Consider the following 12473-nt stretch of genomic DNA (forward strand, 5'->3'; position numbering starts at 1 on the left):
TGTCCTTAGCTAACGTTGATTTTTAGCAGTCCCAAACCGAAGTCCATAATGTATTGGGGTGTTTACTCCCCATAGAGAACACAAGATCCCTTGAAATGTAAAATACACAGTTTTGCTGTGTATTCCTCTCAGGCATTATAGAAGGCAGCATCACTATATTTGGGTCTTAGAAAGTTATAAGACGTGGACGTATGTTAAATAGCTTGAATGTTTCTATGAAATTTCCATAGACATTGCTTAGTCTTCCTGTTATCTAAATAAGCTTTAAAAGTAATGGCATACAATTGGGCACAGAATACATAGCTATGGGAACAGGCAAAAAACACAGCTGCCAGGAGCAATAGGCAAGGTAAAGAAAGAAATGGAAGATGAAATGATCTCCATTTCAAAGTCTGCCTGCAAAGCTTACGCAGGACGTAGAATATTTTATATGCACTTGCTGATCTGATGTTCTCCATCTGTTACGAGGCCCTGGAGGCTGACTGGCCATTAAACACAGAATGATGACTGGTGTAGCAGGTGCAGTGAAGTGGGAAGGTGTGGAACAAATAAAACAAGTTCATGACATCTGTAAGAAATGTCGACCCCCAGGACATTTTAAAAGGTCGTGTACTGTGGTATTCATGACGTATGTGTGAGAGGTATGATGGCAAGTTTATTTCTCATGAAAGCACTTCAATTACTTGCATATTGTTATTTCTTTAGAATCCCCAGGTCCTATACTATACAACTACTTAAGACCCAAAGAGAACTGTGACTTGCTTTGACAAATGGACCTTTAATGCAGTGCATTGGCCCAGTGTCAACAGGAGTGTTGCCTCAGCTGCACCCTTTGCTAGAATAGTTTTGTAAGCCTACTGCTGTGAGTCAACTCTTCTCTTCCTGTAAGTTCTCCTTGGCACCCTTTGACATCTGCATCGAATTGGAGCTTCTTGTTAGCACCCTTTAGGATTCCCAGCCTGCCTCTCGCTGCATCTCTTTCTTATACTCTCTCTCCTCAGTCTCTGGCTCCTGTTTATTCCCTTTTCTAAACCTTCCTGATGCCCCCTCATTCTTCCATTTGTCTGCAACTGCTTCCTTTAGTGCATCCAACAAGTCCTCTCTTTTTGTTGATGCAATCCCTCCTTCATATAATTTTTTCTTAAGTTCTCAAGATGGCTGGTGAGAAACTTACAGAGGGCAGTTTTCTAAAGAATTGTCAGTATTCTACTGAGGGAAATTCTTTCTTGACGACAATGGCACTGTATAAGAAAGAGGTGGTTTTTTTAAACCTTTCTTTTCTCAGCAATAATTTCTCTATGTTTTTGATCCTCACGTGAAGCTAAAGAGGTTTACTCTTTCTCTCACAACGCTCATCCAGTTCAGCAGCATATCCAGTTGCCTCTACCTCTAGCATATCCTAAGTCCGATATCTGCCTAAGTCTACCTCTAGCATATCCTAAGTCCGATATCTGCCTAAGTCCGATATCTACCTTACCTCACCAGTTAAGTCACCAGCAGTTCTTGCCTAGATGCCCTAGTCTCTTCTCTATGCAGCAGCTTACGTGATCCTTTCAAAGCATGTCAGCTCACGCTACTCCCCGGCTCAAAAGCTCTTGCCAACTTCATATCTCTTTCAAAATAAGTGTATTTATGATGGTCAATAAGGGTCTTCATAATCTGACTCAACCCTGTCTGACCTCATCTCCTTTCTCTCCCCCTGTTACCCATTTGATACCAGTCTCCCCCTCAACTTCTTCCCATTGTCAAATGTTTGCCCTTGCTCTTCCTGTGCCACTGTTTCTTCAGACCACCCGTCACTTCATTCAGGTTTCTACTGATATTTGCTTCCTCTAAGAGATCTTTCCTGACTGCAAAGTCTAAAACAGTGCTACTTGTCTCCCTCTGTTCCTTTATGCTGCTTCAGTTTTCTTCATAGCGCTCATATCTGTCTCCTGTAGTATTTATATAATGGTTATTTAGCGATTTTCTGCCTCCTAGATGTTGTCCTGAAAAATAACTGGAGGACAAAAACAGTGAATGGATGAACTTTATTGGTTTGGTTCTGTTTCTGCCCACTGTGCCTACAAAGCTGCCCAGCACAGTAGACGTTCCTCTTCGCGAGTTCGTGTTGAGTAAAAGAATGTTAAGTTGGGATTGTCTTCTCTGTCCCTGGGCACCCTTCACTAAAATCATTTTCAGAAGTATCTGTAGGCTTTTTATTTCAGGAATGTGTTGGTGTGCTTCTACAATTAGAATAAATGCAGGGTTGAGGGAAAAATTCCACACCAAGTGGAAGCAGCCACTCTGGTCACCCCTAAAAAAGGTCAGCTTGCAAGATACTGTGGAGGCCACGTTGCCCAACCAAACCTATCCTCAGTTAAGCACTGGTGATGCTTTGAACATGCTGGGTGCATAAGAAAGAAGCCACAATGGGGCTTACACCATGGTGAATTTCTAAACTTGACCAGTTTTACCTGAAGGCAGCAATGCCTCAAATACCACTCACTCTCTCTAAAAGTAGATGGAGAACATAGCTGGATTCTCCCTGCCTCCCCACCCTGCTTGATGGTAGAATATACTGCAGTAGCTAATGTCTTGGTGGGACATTTTTCCCAAGTAAGTTTTTAAGTATATAGGTCATGGGTTCCAGACAACTAATTTGGATTGGTTTAACATTTTCAGCAAAGCAAAAACAAAGATTTTCTCCATCCATCTTCCTTCACTCAGATTCCAAGCATCTTTGCTATGGTCTTTGACAACACCATGTCCTAGATGTGTTAATAGCACATTGCCTCAGATACCTGCTCTATGAAGTAGAGATAGGCTTATTTTCTAAATGTGGTGACAGTTTTTACTTAATCTTGTGCATCCTAAATATTTATTGGATTTCGTTAGAAGTGAAAGTCTCTTATTCCAGTGAGACACTGTCCAGGCCATAGCTGTTGAAGGAGTCCCACTTCACCCAGGCATCAAGAACTTCTCTGGCACTCATAGACTTAGAGAATGAACATATGGTCACCAGCAGGGAAGTGTAGCGGGGAGGGATAGATTAGGAGTTTGGGATTGCCATGTATACACTGCTATATTTAAAATAGATAACCAACAAGGAGCTACTGTAAAAAAATTTTTTTTAACTAAAAAGTGAATTAATTTTCAGTGGAAAAAAATAAAGAACTCATCTGGTTGAGACAGAACAGAATATGGAATGAGGGAGAAATACTTTAGGTAGTAACTGGAGAATTTTGATTTGCTTTGACTCCTTATTCAAAAGAGGAAGATAGCAAATGTATAGTATCATGTCATCTGCAAACAGTGACAGTTTCACTTCTTCTTTTACAATTTGGATTCCTTTTATTTCTTTTTCTTTTCTGAATGTCATATGTAGGACGTCCAAAACTATGTTGAGTAAAAGTGATGACAATGAACATCCTTGCATTGTTCCTGATCTTAGAGGGAATGCTTTCAGCTTTTCACCATTGAGAATGATGTTAGCTATGGGTTTGTCATCTATGGCCTTTATTATATTGAGGTAAGGTCCGCAATGCCCACTTTCTGGCAAGTTTTTATATAAATGAGTGTTGAATTTTGTCAAAAGCTTTTTCTGAATCTATTGAGATGATCATATGGTTTCTTTTTTTTTTAACATCTTTATTGGAGTATAATTGCTTTACAAGGGTGTGTTAGTTTCTGCTTTATAACAAAGTGAATCAGCCATATGCATACATATATCTCCATATCCCCTCCCTCTTGTGTCTCCCTCCCACACTCCCTATCCCACCCTGCTAGGAGGTCACAAAGCACAGGGCTGATCTCCCTGTGCTATGCGGCTGCTTCCCACTAGCTGTCTATTTTACATTTGGTAGTGTATATATGTGAGTGTCACTCTCTCACTTCGTCCCAGCTTACCCTTCCACCTCCCTGTGTCCTCAAATCTATTCTCTACGTCTGCATCTTTATTCCTGTCCTGCCCCTATGTTCTTCAGAACATTTTTTTTCAATTCCATATATATGTGTTAGCATATGGTATTTGTTTTTCTCTTTCTGACTTACTTCACTCTGTATGACAGTCTCTAGGTCCATCCACCTCACTACAAACAACTCAATTTCGTTTCTTTTTATGGCTGAGTAATATTCCATTGTATATATGTGCCACATCTTCTTTATCCATTCATCTGTCGATGGACACTTAGGTTGCTTCCATGGCCTGGCTATTGTAAATAGTGCTGCAGTGAACATTGTAGTACATGACTCTTTTTGAATTATGGTATTCTCAGGGTATATGCCCAGTAATGGGATTGCTGGGTCATATGGTAGTGCTATTTTTAGTTATTTAACGAACCTCCATACTGTTCTTCATAGTGGCGGTATCGATGTACATTCCCAATAACAGTGCAAGAGGGTTCCCTTTTCTATACACCCTCTCCAGCAATTTTGGTTATAGATTTTTTGATGATGGCCATTCTGACTAGTGTGAGGTGATACCTCATTGTAGTTTTGATTTGCATTTCTCTAATGATTAGTGCTGTTGAGCATGCTTTCATGTGTTTGTTGGCAATCTGTATATCTTCTTTGGAGAAATGTCTAATTAGGTCTTCTGCCCATATTGGGATTGGGTTGTTTGTTTTTTTATATTGAGCTGCATGAGCTGCTTGTAAATTTTGGAGATTAATCCTTTGTCCGTTGCTTCATTTGCAAATATTTTCTCCCATTCTGAGGGTTGTCGTTTTGTCTTGTTTATGGTTTCCTTTGCTGTGCAAAAGCTTTTAAGTTTCATTAGGTCCCATTTGTTTATTTTTGTTTTTATTTCCATTTCTCCAGGAGGTGGGTCAAAAAGGATCTTGCTGTGATTTGTGTCATAGAGTGTTCTGCCTATGTTTTCCTCTAAGAGTTTTATAGTGTCTACCCTTGCATTTAGGTCTTTAATCCATTTTAAATTAATTTTTGTGTATGGTGTTAGGAAGTGTTCTGATTTCATTCTTTTACATGTAGCTGTCCAGTTTTCCCTGCACCACTTATTGAAGAGGCTGTCTTTTCTCCATTGTGTATTCTTGCATCTTTTATCAATGATAAGATGACCATATGTGCATGGGTTTGTCTCTGGGCTTTCAATCCTTTTCCGTTGATCTATATTTCTATATATATATCTATATATATATATATATTTCTATATATATACCTATATATATATTTCTATATATATGTTTCTATATATATATATATATATCCGTTGATCTATATTTCTATCTATATATCTATATGCCTTGATTAATGTAGCTTTGTAATATAGTCTGAAGTCAGGGAGCCTGATTCCTCCAGCTTTGTTTTTCTTTCTCAACATTGCTTTGGCTATTCAGGGTCTTTTGTGTTTCCATACAAATTATGAAATTTGTTGCTCTAGTTATGTGAAAAATGCCAGTGGTAGTTTGATAGGGATTGCATTGAATCTGTAGATTGCTTTGGGTAGTATAGTCATTTTCACAATGTTGATTCTTCCAGCCCAAGAACATGGTATATCTCTCCATCTGTTTGTATCATCTTTAATTTCTTTCATCAATGTCTTACAGTTTTCTGCATACAGGTCTTTTGTCTCCTTAGGTAGGTTTATTCCTAGGTATTTTATTCTTTTTGTTGCAGTGGTAAATGGGAGTGATTCCTTAATTTCTCTTTTTCATCATTAGTGTGTAGGAATGCAAGACATTTCTGTGCATTAATTTTGTTTCCTGCTACTTTACCAGATTCATAGATTAGCTCTAGTAGTTTTCTGGTAGCATCTTTAGGATTCTTTATGTATAGTATCATGTTATCTGCAAACAGTGACAGCTTTACTTCTTCTTTTCCGATTTGGATTCCTTTTATTTCTTTTACTTCTCTGATTGCTGTGGCTAAAACTTGCAAAACTATATTGAATAATAGTGGCGAGAGTGGGCACGCTTGTCTTGTTCCTGATCTTAGTGGAAATGGTTTCAGTTTTTCACCATTGAGAAAGATTTTGGCTGTGGGTTTGTCATATATGGCCTTTATTATGTTGAGGTAAGTTCCCTCTATGCCTACTTTCTGGAGGGTTTTTATCATGAATGGGTATTGAATTTTGTCAAAAGCTTTTTTGCATCTACTGAGATTATGTATGGTTTATATCCTTCAGTTTCTTAATATGGTGTATCACCTTGATTGATTTGAATATATTGAAGAATCATTGCATTCCTTGGATAAACCCCACTTGATCATTGTTTATGATCCTTGTAATGTGCTGTTGGATTCTGTTTGCTAGTATTTTGTTGAGGATTTTTGCATCTATGTTCATCAGTGATATTGGCCTGTAGTTTTCTTTTTTTGTGACATCTTTGTCTGGTTTTGGTATCAGGGTGATGGTCACCTCGTAGATGTGTTTGGGAGTGTTCCTCCCTCTGCTATATTTTGGAAGAGTTTGAGAAGGATATGTGTTAGCTCTTCTAAATGTTTATAGAATTTGCCTATGAGGCCATCTAGTCCTGGGCTTTTTTTGTTGGAAGATTTTTAATCACAGTTTCAATTTCAGTGCTTGTGATTGGTCTGTTTATATTTTCTATTTTTTCCTGGTTCAGTCTCGGAAGGTTGTGCTTTTCTAAGAATTTGTCCACTTCTTCCAGGTTGTTCATTTTACTGCCGATAGTTGCTTGTAGTAATCGCTCATGATCCTTTGTATTTCTGCAGTGTCAGTTATTACTTCTCCTTTTTCGTTTCTAATTCTGTTGATTTGTGTCATCTCCCTTTTTTTCTTGATGAGTCTGGCTAATGTTTATCAATTTTGTTTATCATCTCAAAGAACCAGCTTTTAGTTTTATTGATCTTTGCTCTCATTTCCTCCATGTCTTTTTCATTTATTTCTGATCTGACTTTAGGATTTCTTTCCTTCTACTAACTTTGGGGTTTTTTTTGTTCTTCCTCTAATTGCTTTAGGTTTAAGGTTAGGTTGTTTATTTGAGATGTTTCTTGATTTCCTTGAGGTAGAATTGTATTGCTATAAACTTCCCTCTTAGAACTGCTTTTGCTGCAACCCATAGGTTTTGGATCGTCATGTTTTCATTGTCATTTGTCTAGGTAATTTTTGATTTCCTCTTTGATTTCTTCCGTGATCTCTTGGTTACTAAGTAGTGTATTGTTTAGCCTCTATGTGTTTGTATTTTTTGCAGTTGTCTTCCTGTAATTGATGTCTAGTCTCATAGCATTGTGGTTGGAAAAGATACTTGATACAATTTCAATTTTCTTAAATTTACCAACGCTTGATCTGTGACCCAAGATATCATCTATCCTGGAGAATGTTCCATGAGCGCTTGAGCAGAAAGTGTATTCTGTTGTTTTTGGATGGAATGTCCTATAAATATCAATTAAGTCCATCTTGTTTAATGTGCCATTTAAAGCTTGTGTCTCCTTATTTATTTTCATTTTGGGTGATCTGTCCAGTGGTGAAAGTGGGGTGTTAAAGTCCCCTACAATGATTGTGTTACTGTCAATTTCCCCTGTTATGGCTGTTAGCATTTGCCTTATGTGTTGGGGTTCTCCTATGTTGAGTGCATAAATATTTACACTTGTTATATCTTCTTCTTGGATTGATCCCTTGATCATTATGTAGTGTCCTTCTTTGTCTCTTATAATATAGTCTTTATTGTAAAGTCTATTTTTTCTGACATGAGAATTGCTACTCCAGCTTTCTTTTGATTTCCATTTGCATGGGATATCTTTTTCCATCCCCTCAAATTCAGTCTATATGTGTCCCTAGGTCTGAAGTGGGTCTCTTGTAGACAGCATATATATAGGTCTTGTTTTTGTATCCATTCAGCCAGTCTATGTCTTTTGGTTGGAGCATTTAATCTATTTACATTTAAGTTAATTATCGATATGTATGTTCCTATTACCATTTTCGTAATTGTTTTGGGTTTGTTATTGTAGGTGTTTTCCTTCTCTTGTGTTTCCTGCCTAGAGAAGTTCCTTTAGCATTTGTTGTAAAACTGGTTTGGTGGTGCTGAATTCTCTTAGCTTTTGCTTGTCTGTAAAGGTTTTAATTTCTCCATCAAATCTGAATGGGATCCTTGCTGGGTTGAGTAATCTTGGTTGTAGGTTTTTCCCTTTCACTTTAAATATGTCCTGCCATTCCCTTCTGACTTGCAGAGTTTCTGCTGAAAGATCAGCTGTTAACCTTTTGGGGATTCCCTTGTATGTTATTTGTTGCTTTTCCCTTGGTGCTTTTAATATTTTTTCTTTGTATTTAATTTTTGATAGTTTGATTAATATGTGTCTTGGTGTGTTTCTCCTTGGATTTATCCTGTATGGGACTCTCTGCACTTCCTGGATTTGATTGACTATTTCCTTCCCCATGTTAGAGAAGTTTTCAACTATAATCTCTTCAAATATTTTCTCAGTCCCTTTCTTTTTCTCTTCTTCTGGGACCTGTATAATTCGAATGTTGGTGCGTTTAATGTTGTCTCAGAGGTCTCTGAGACTGTCCTCAATTCTTTTCATTCTTTTTTCTTTATTCTGCTCTGTGGTAGTTATTTCCACTATTTTATCTTCCAGGTCACTTATCCGTCCTTCTGCCTCAGTTAATCTTCTATTGATTCCTTCTAGAGAATTTTAAATTTCATTTATTGTGTCATTCATCGTTGTTTGTTTGCTCTTTAGTTCTTCTAGGTCCTTGTTAAACGTTTCTTGTACTTTTCCATTCTACTTCCAAGATTTTGGATCATCTTTACTATCGTTACTCTGAGTTCTTTTTCAGGTAGACTGCCTATTTCCTCTTCATTTGTTTGATCTGGTGGGTTTTTACTTTGCTCCTTCATCTGCTGTGTATTTCTCTGTCTTCTCATTTTACTTAACTTACTGTGTTTGGGGTCTCCTTTTCGCTGGTTGCAGGCTCATAGTACCCATTGTTTTTGGTGTCTGCCCCCAGTGGGTAAGGTTGGTTCAGTGGGTTGCGTAGGCTTTCTGGTGGAGTGTACTGGTGCCTGGGTTCTGGTGGATGAAGCTGGATCTTGTCTTTCTGGTGGGCAGGACCACATCCAGTGGTGTGTTGTGGAGTGTCTGTGAACTTAGTATGATTTTCAGCAGCCTCTCTGCTAATGGGTGGGGTTGTGTTCTTGTCTTGCTAGTTGTTTGGCATTGGGTGTCCAGCACTGGAGCTTGCTGGTTGTTGAGTGGAGGTGGGTCTTGGCGTTGAGACGGTGATCTCTGGGATAGCGCTCACCTATTGGTATTACATGGGACCAGGAGGTCTCAGGTGGTCTGATGCCTGAACTCGGCTCTCCCACCTCAGAGGCTCAGGACTGACACCTGGATGGAGCACTAAGATCCTGTCAGCCACATGGCTCAGAAAAAAAGGAGGAAAGAAAGAAAGAAAGAAAAATAAATAAGGTTATTAAAATGCAAACTAAAATTATTAAAATAAAAAAATTAAAAAGTAAAGAGAGGAGAACAAGCAAACCAATAAACAAATCCACCGATGATAACAAGCACTAAAACTATACTAGGATAAACATATAAATCAGAAACTAGTCAGTTGCATACAGCAAACCCCAAGTCTACAGTTGCTCCCGAAGTCCACCGCCTCAATTTTGGGATGATTCATTGTCTATTCAGGTATTCCACAGATACAGGATACATCAAGTTGATTGTGGAGATTTAATCCGCTGCTCCTGAGGCTGCACAGAGAAATTTCCCTTTCTCTTCTTTGTTCACAGCTCCTGGGGTTCAGCTTTGGATTTGGCCCTGTCTTGGTGCGTAGGTCGCCTGAGGGCATCTGTTCCCCACTCAGACAGGATGGGGTTAAAGCACAGGCTAATTAGGGAGTTCTGGCTCACTCAGGCCGGGGTGAGGGAGGGGTACGGAATGTGGGTTGAGCCTGTGGTGGCTGAGGTCCGCGTGACATGGCAACAGCCTGAGGCATGCTATGTGTTCTCCTGGGGAAGTTGTTCCTGGATCACAGGACACTGGCAGTGGCGGGCTGCACAGGCTCCCTGAGGGGTGTGGCTAGTGACCTGTGCGTGCACACAGGCTTCTTGGTGGCTGCAGCAGTCTTAGCGTTTCATGCCTGTCTCTGCTGTCCACGCTGATAGCTGCAGCTCACGCCCATCTCTGAAGCTTGTTTAGGTGGTATTCTGAATCTCCTCTCCTTGCGCACTCTGAAACAATGGTCTCTTGACTCTTAGGTAGTTCCAGACGTTTTCCTGGGCTCCCTCCCGGTTAGTGTGGCGCACTGTCCCCCTTCAGGCTGTGTTCACGCCGCCAACCCTAGTCCTCTCCCTGGGATCTGACCTCTGAAGCCCCAGCCTCAGCTCCCAGCCCCCACCTGCCCCAGCGGGCTAGCAGACAAGCCTTTCAGGCTCTTGAGTGCTGGTCGGCACCGATCCTCTGTGCGGGAATCTCTCCGCTTTGCCCTCTGCACCCGTTGCTGCGCTCTCCTCCATGGCTCCGAAGCTTCACCCCTGCTCCCCCTCCCCCATGTCTCAGCCAGTGAAGGGGCTTCCTAGTGTGTGGAAACTTTTCCTCCTTCACAGCTCCCTCCCAGAGGTGCAGGTCCTGTCCCTATTCTTTTGTCTCTGTTTTTTCTTTTGCCCTACCCAGGTACGTGGGGAGTTTCTTGCCTTTTGAGAAGTCTGAGGTCTTCTGCCAGCATTCAGTAGGTGTTCTGTAGGAGTTGTTCCACATGTAGATGTATTTCTGATATATTTGTGGGGAGGAAGGTGATCTCCATGTCTTACTCTTCTGCCATCTTGAAGGTCAATCATATGGTTTTTATTCAGTTTGTTAATGTGGTGTATCACACTGGCTGATTTGCGGATGTTGAAGAATCCTTGCATCCCTGGGGTAAATCCCAAGTGATCATGGTGAATGATCCTTTCAGTGTGTTCTTGGATTCACTTTGGTAGTATTTTGTTGAGTATTTTTACGTCTTTGTTCATCAGTGATATTGACCTGTAATTTTCTTTTTTTTGTGATATCTTTGTCTGGTTTTGGTATAAGGGTGATGATGGTGGGCTCATAGGATGAGCTTAGGAGTGTTCCTTCTTCTGCAGTATTTTGGAAGAGTTTCAGAATTATAGGTGTTAACTCTTCTCTAAATGTTTGATAGAATTCACCTGTAAAGCCGTTTGGTCCTGGACTTTTGTTGGAAGCTTTTGAATCACAGCTTCAATGTCAGTACTTGTGAATGGTCTGTTCATATTTTCTATTTCTTCCTGGTTCTGTCTTGGAGGGTTGTACCTTTCTATGAATTTGTCCATTTCTTCTATGTTGTCCATTGAAGATAGCAAATATAGAATAATTTCTCTGGACTTCAACTTATTTTGTTTTTAACATGCAAGAAGATTTAAATTTTGTACTTTCATTTCTTCCAGGGATTTTTTAATGGAAGAGGATTTATATTCAAAAGTGTGGCATGTCTGTTTTGTCAGAATTTTATGATGGAAGTGCTTTTATACATTTTAATATTAGATATGCATATGTTATGTAATCTCACTACAGAACCTCTGATTACTGTACTGGATAATATGATGGACATAATTTTGATGGCAGAAAGAGGAGGTTGTTGGAGTTTTTTGTTTGTTTGTTTGTTTTCAGTCCTGAGTGTAGTGTGATCCTAGGGTTGATTGAATAAGTGAACTATTTTCATCCATTTTGCAATTTTCTAGGGATAAAATCTCAATTGCTTGCCACTGGTCCTGAGAGGATCCATAAGTAAGGAGTGTTGGCATTGGGAAAATGACCTCATCATGTACTACCCTAGTAGATAGCTTCTCAGATTTTGGTTAAAACTCATATCTTCACCATAGACAAAGGGTTATGTACAATTGATTAAGAATATAAAGATCTGGGGAATAATATGGGAAGAGGGTCTTCTTTTCTAATCCTTCATGTTAGTTCAATGTGGAGTGTGTAATAATCTTTGTCTCAGCTCCATCCCTCACTCACTCCTTTCATGTGGTATGAATTATCCAGTTTTAGAGAATTTCAAATGAGATTATTGGATGAGAAGTGCATAGTTCTGTCCTTTCTCTACCCTTCTTCTTTGGCACTAACTTCGAGAAGAAAGTGTATCATTCTGTTGTGCCCATCCAGATTGTAAGTTTTGCAGGGGCAGTTCCAACAGGTAGAACTGATGTTGTCTAGTATTGCCTGAGTAGGGGCACAGAATCTGTCTCTTTCTGGTGTCCTCTTGCCCACAGATACATGCCACACTTTCCAATATTAACTTTATCAGCCATAGGGTAATCTGTCATCTGCCTTTCTTTCTTAACCTTTTTCTCAAATGGTCTGAATTTGGGGAAGGAGAAAGGTGTAATGGATTGTTTCCCCTCCTCAAATCCTGAGGCTATGATAGGGTATTTTGTTTCTTGGCTAAAAAAGGAAATCAGGACAATTCGTCACTTCTAGAGCATCTCACTGAGCTCAGTGGAAAAGAAAAATATCACCGATATGATTCTTATAATCTAAAAATACACTGTAGCTTGGAAATATAAATG

The sequence above is a fragment of the Lagenorhynchus albirostris genome, chromosome 4 (genome assembly GCF_949774975.1).
Source record: "Lagenorhynchus albirostris chromosome 4, mLagAlb1.1, whole genome shotgun sequence".
NCBI classification, from domain to species: domain Eukaryota; kingdom Metazoa; phylum Chordata; class Mammalia; order Artiodactyla; family Delphinidae; genus Lagenorhynchus; species Lagenorhynchus albirostris.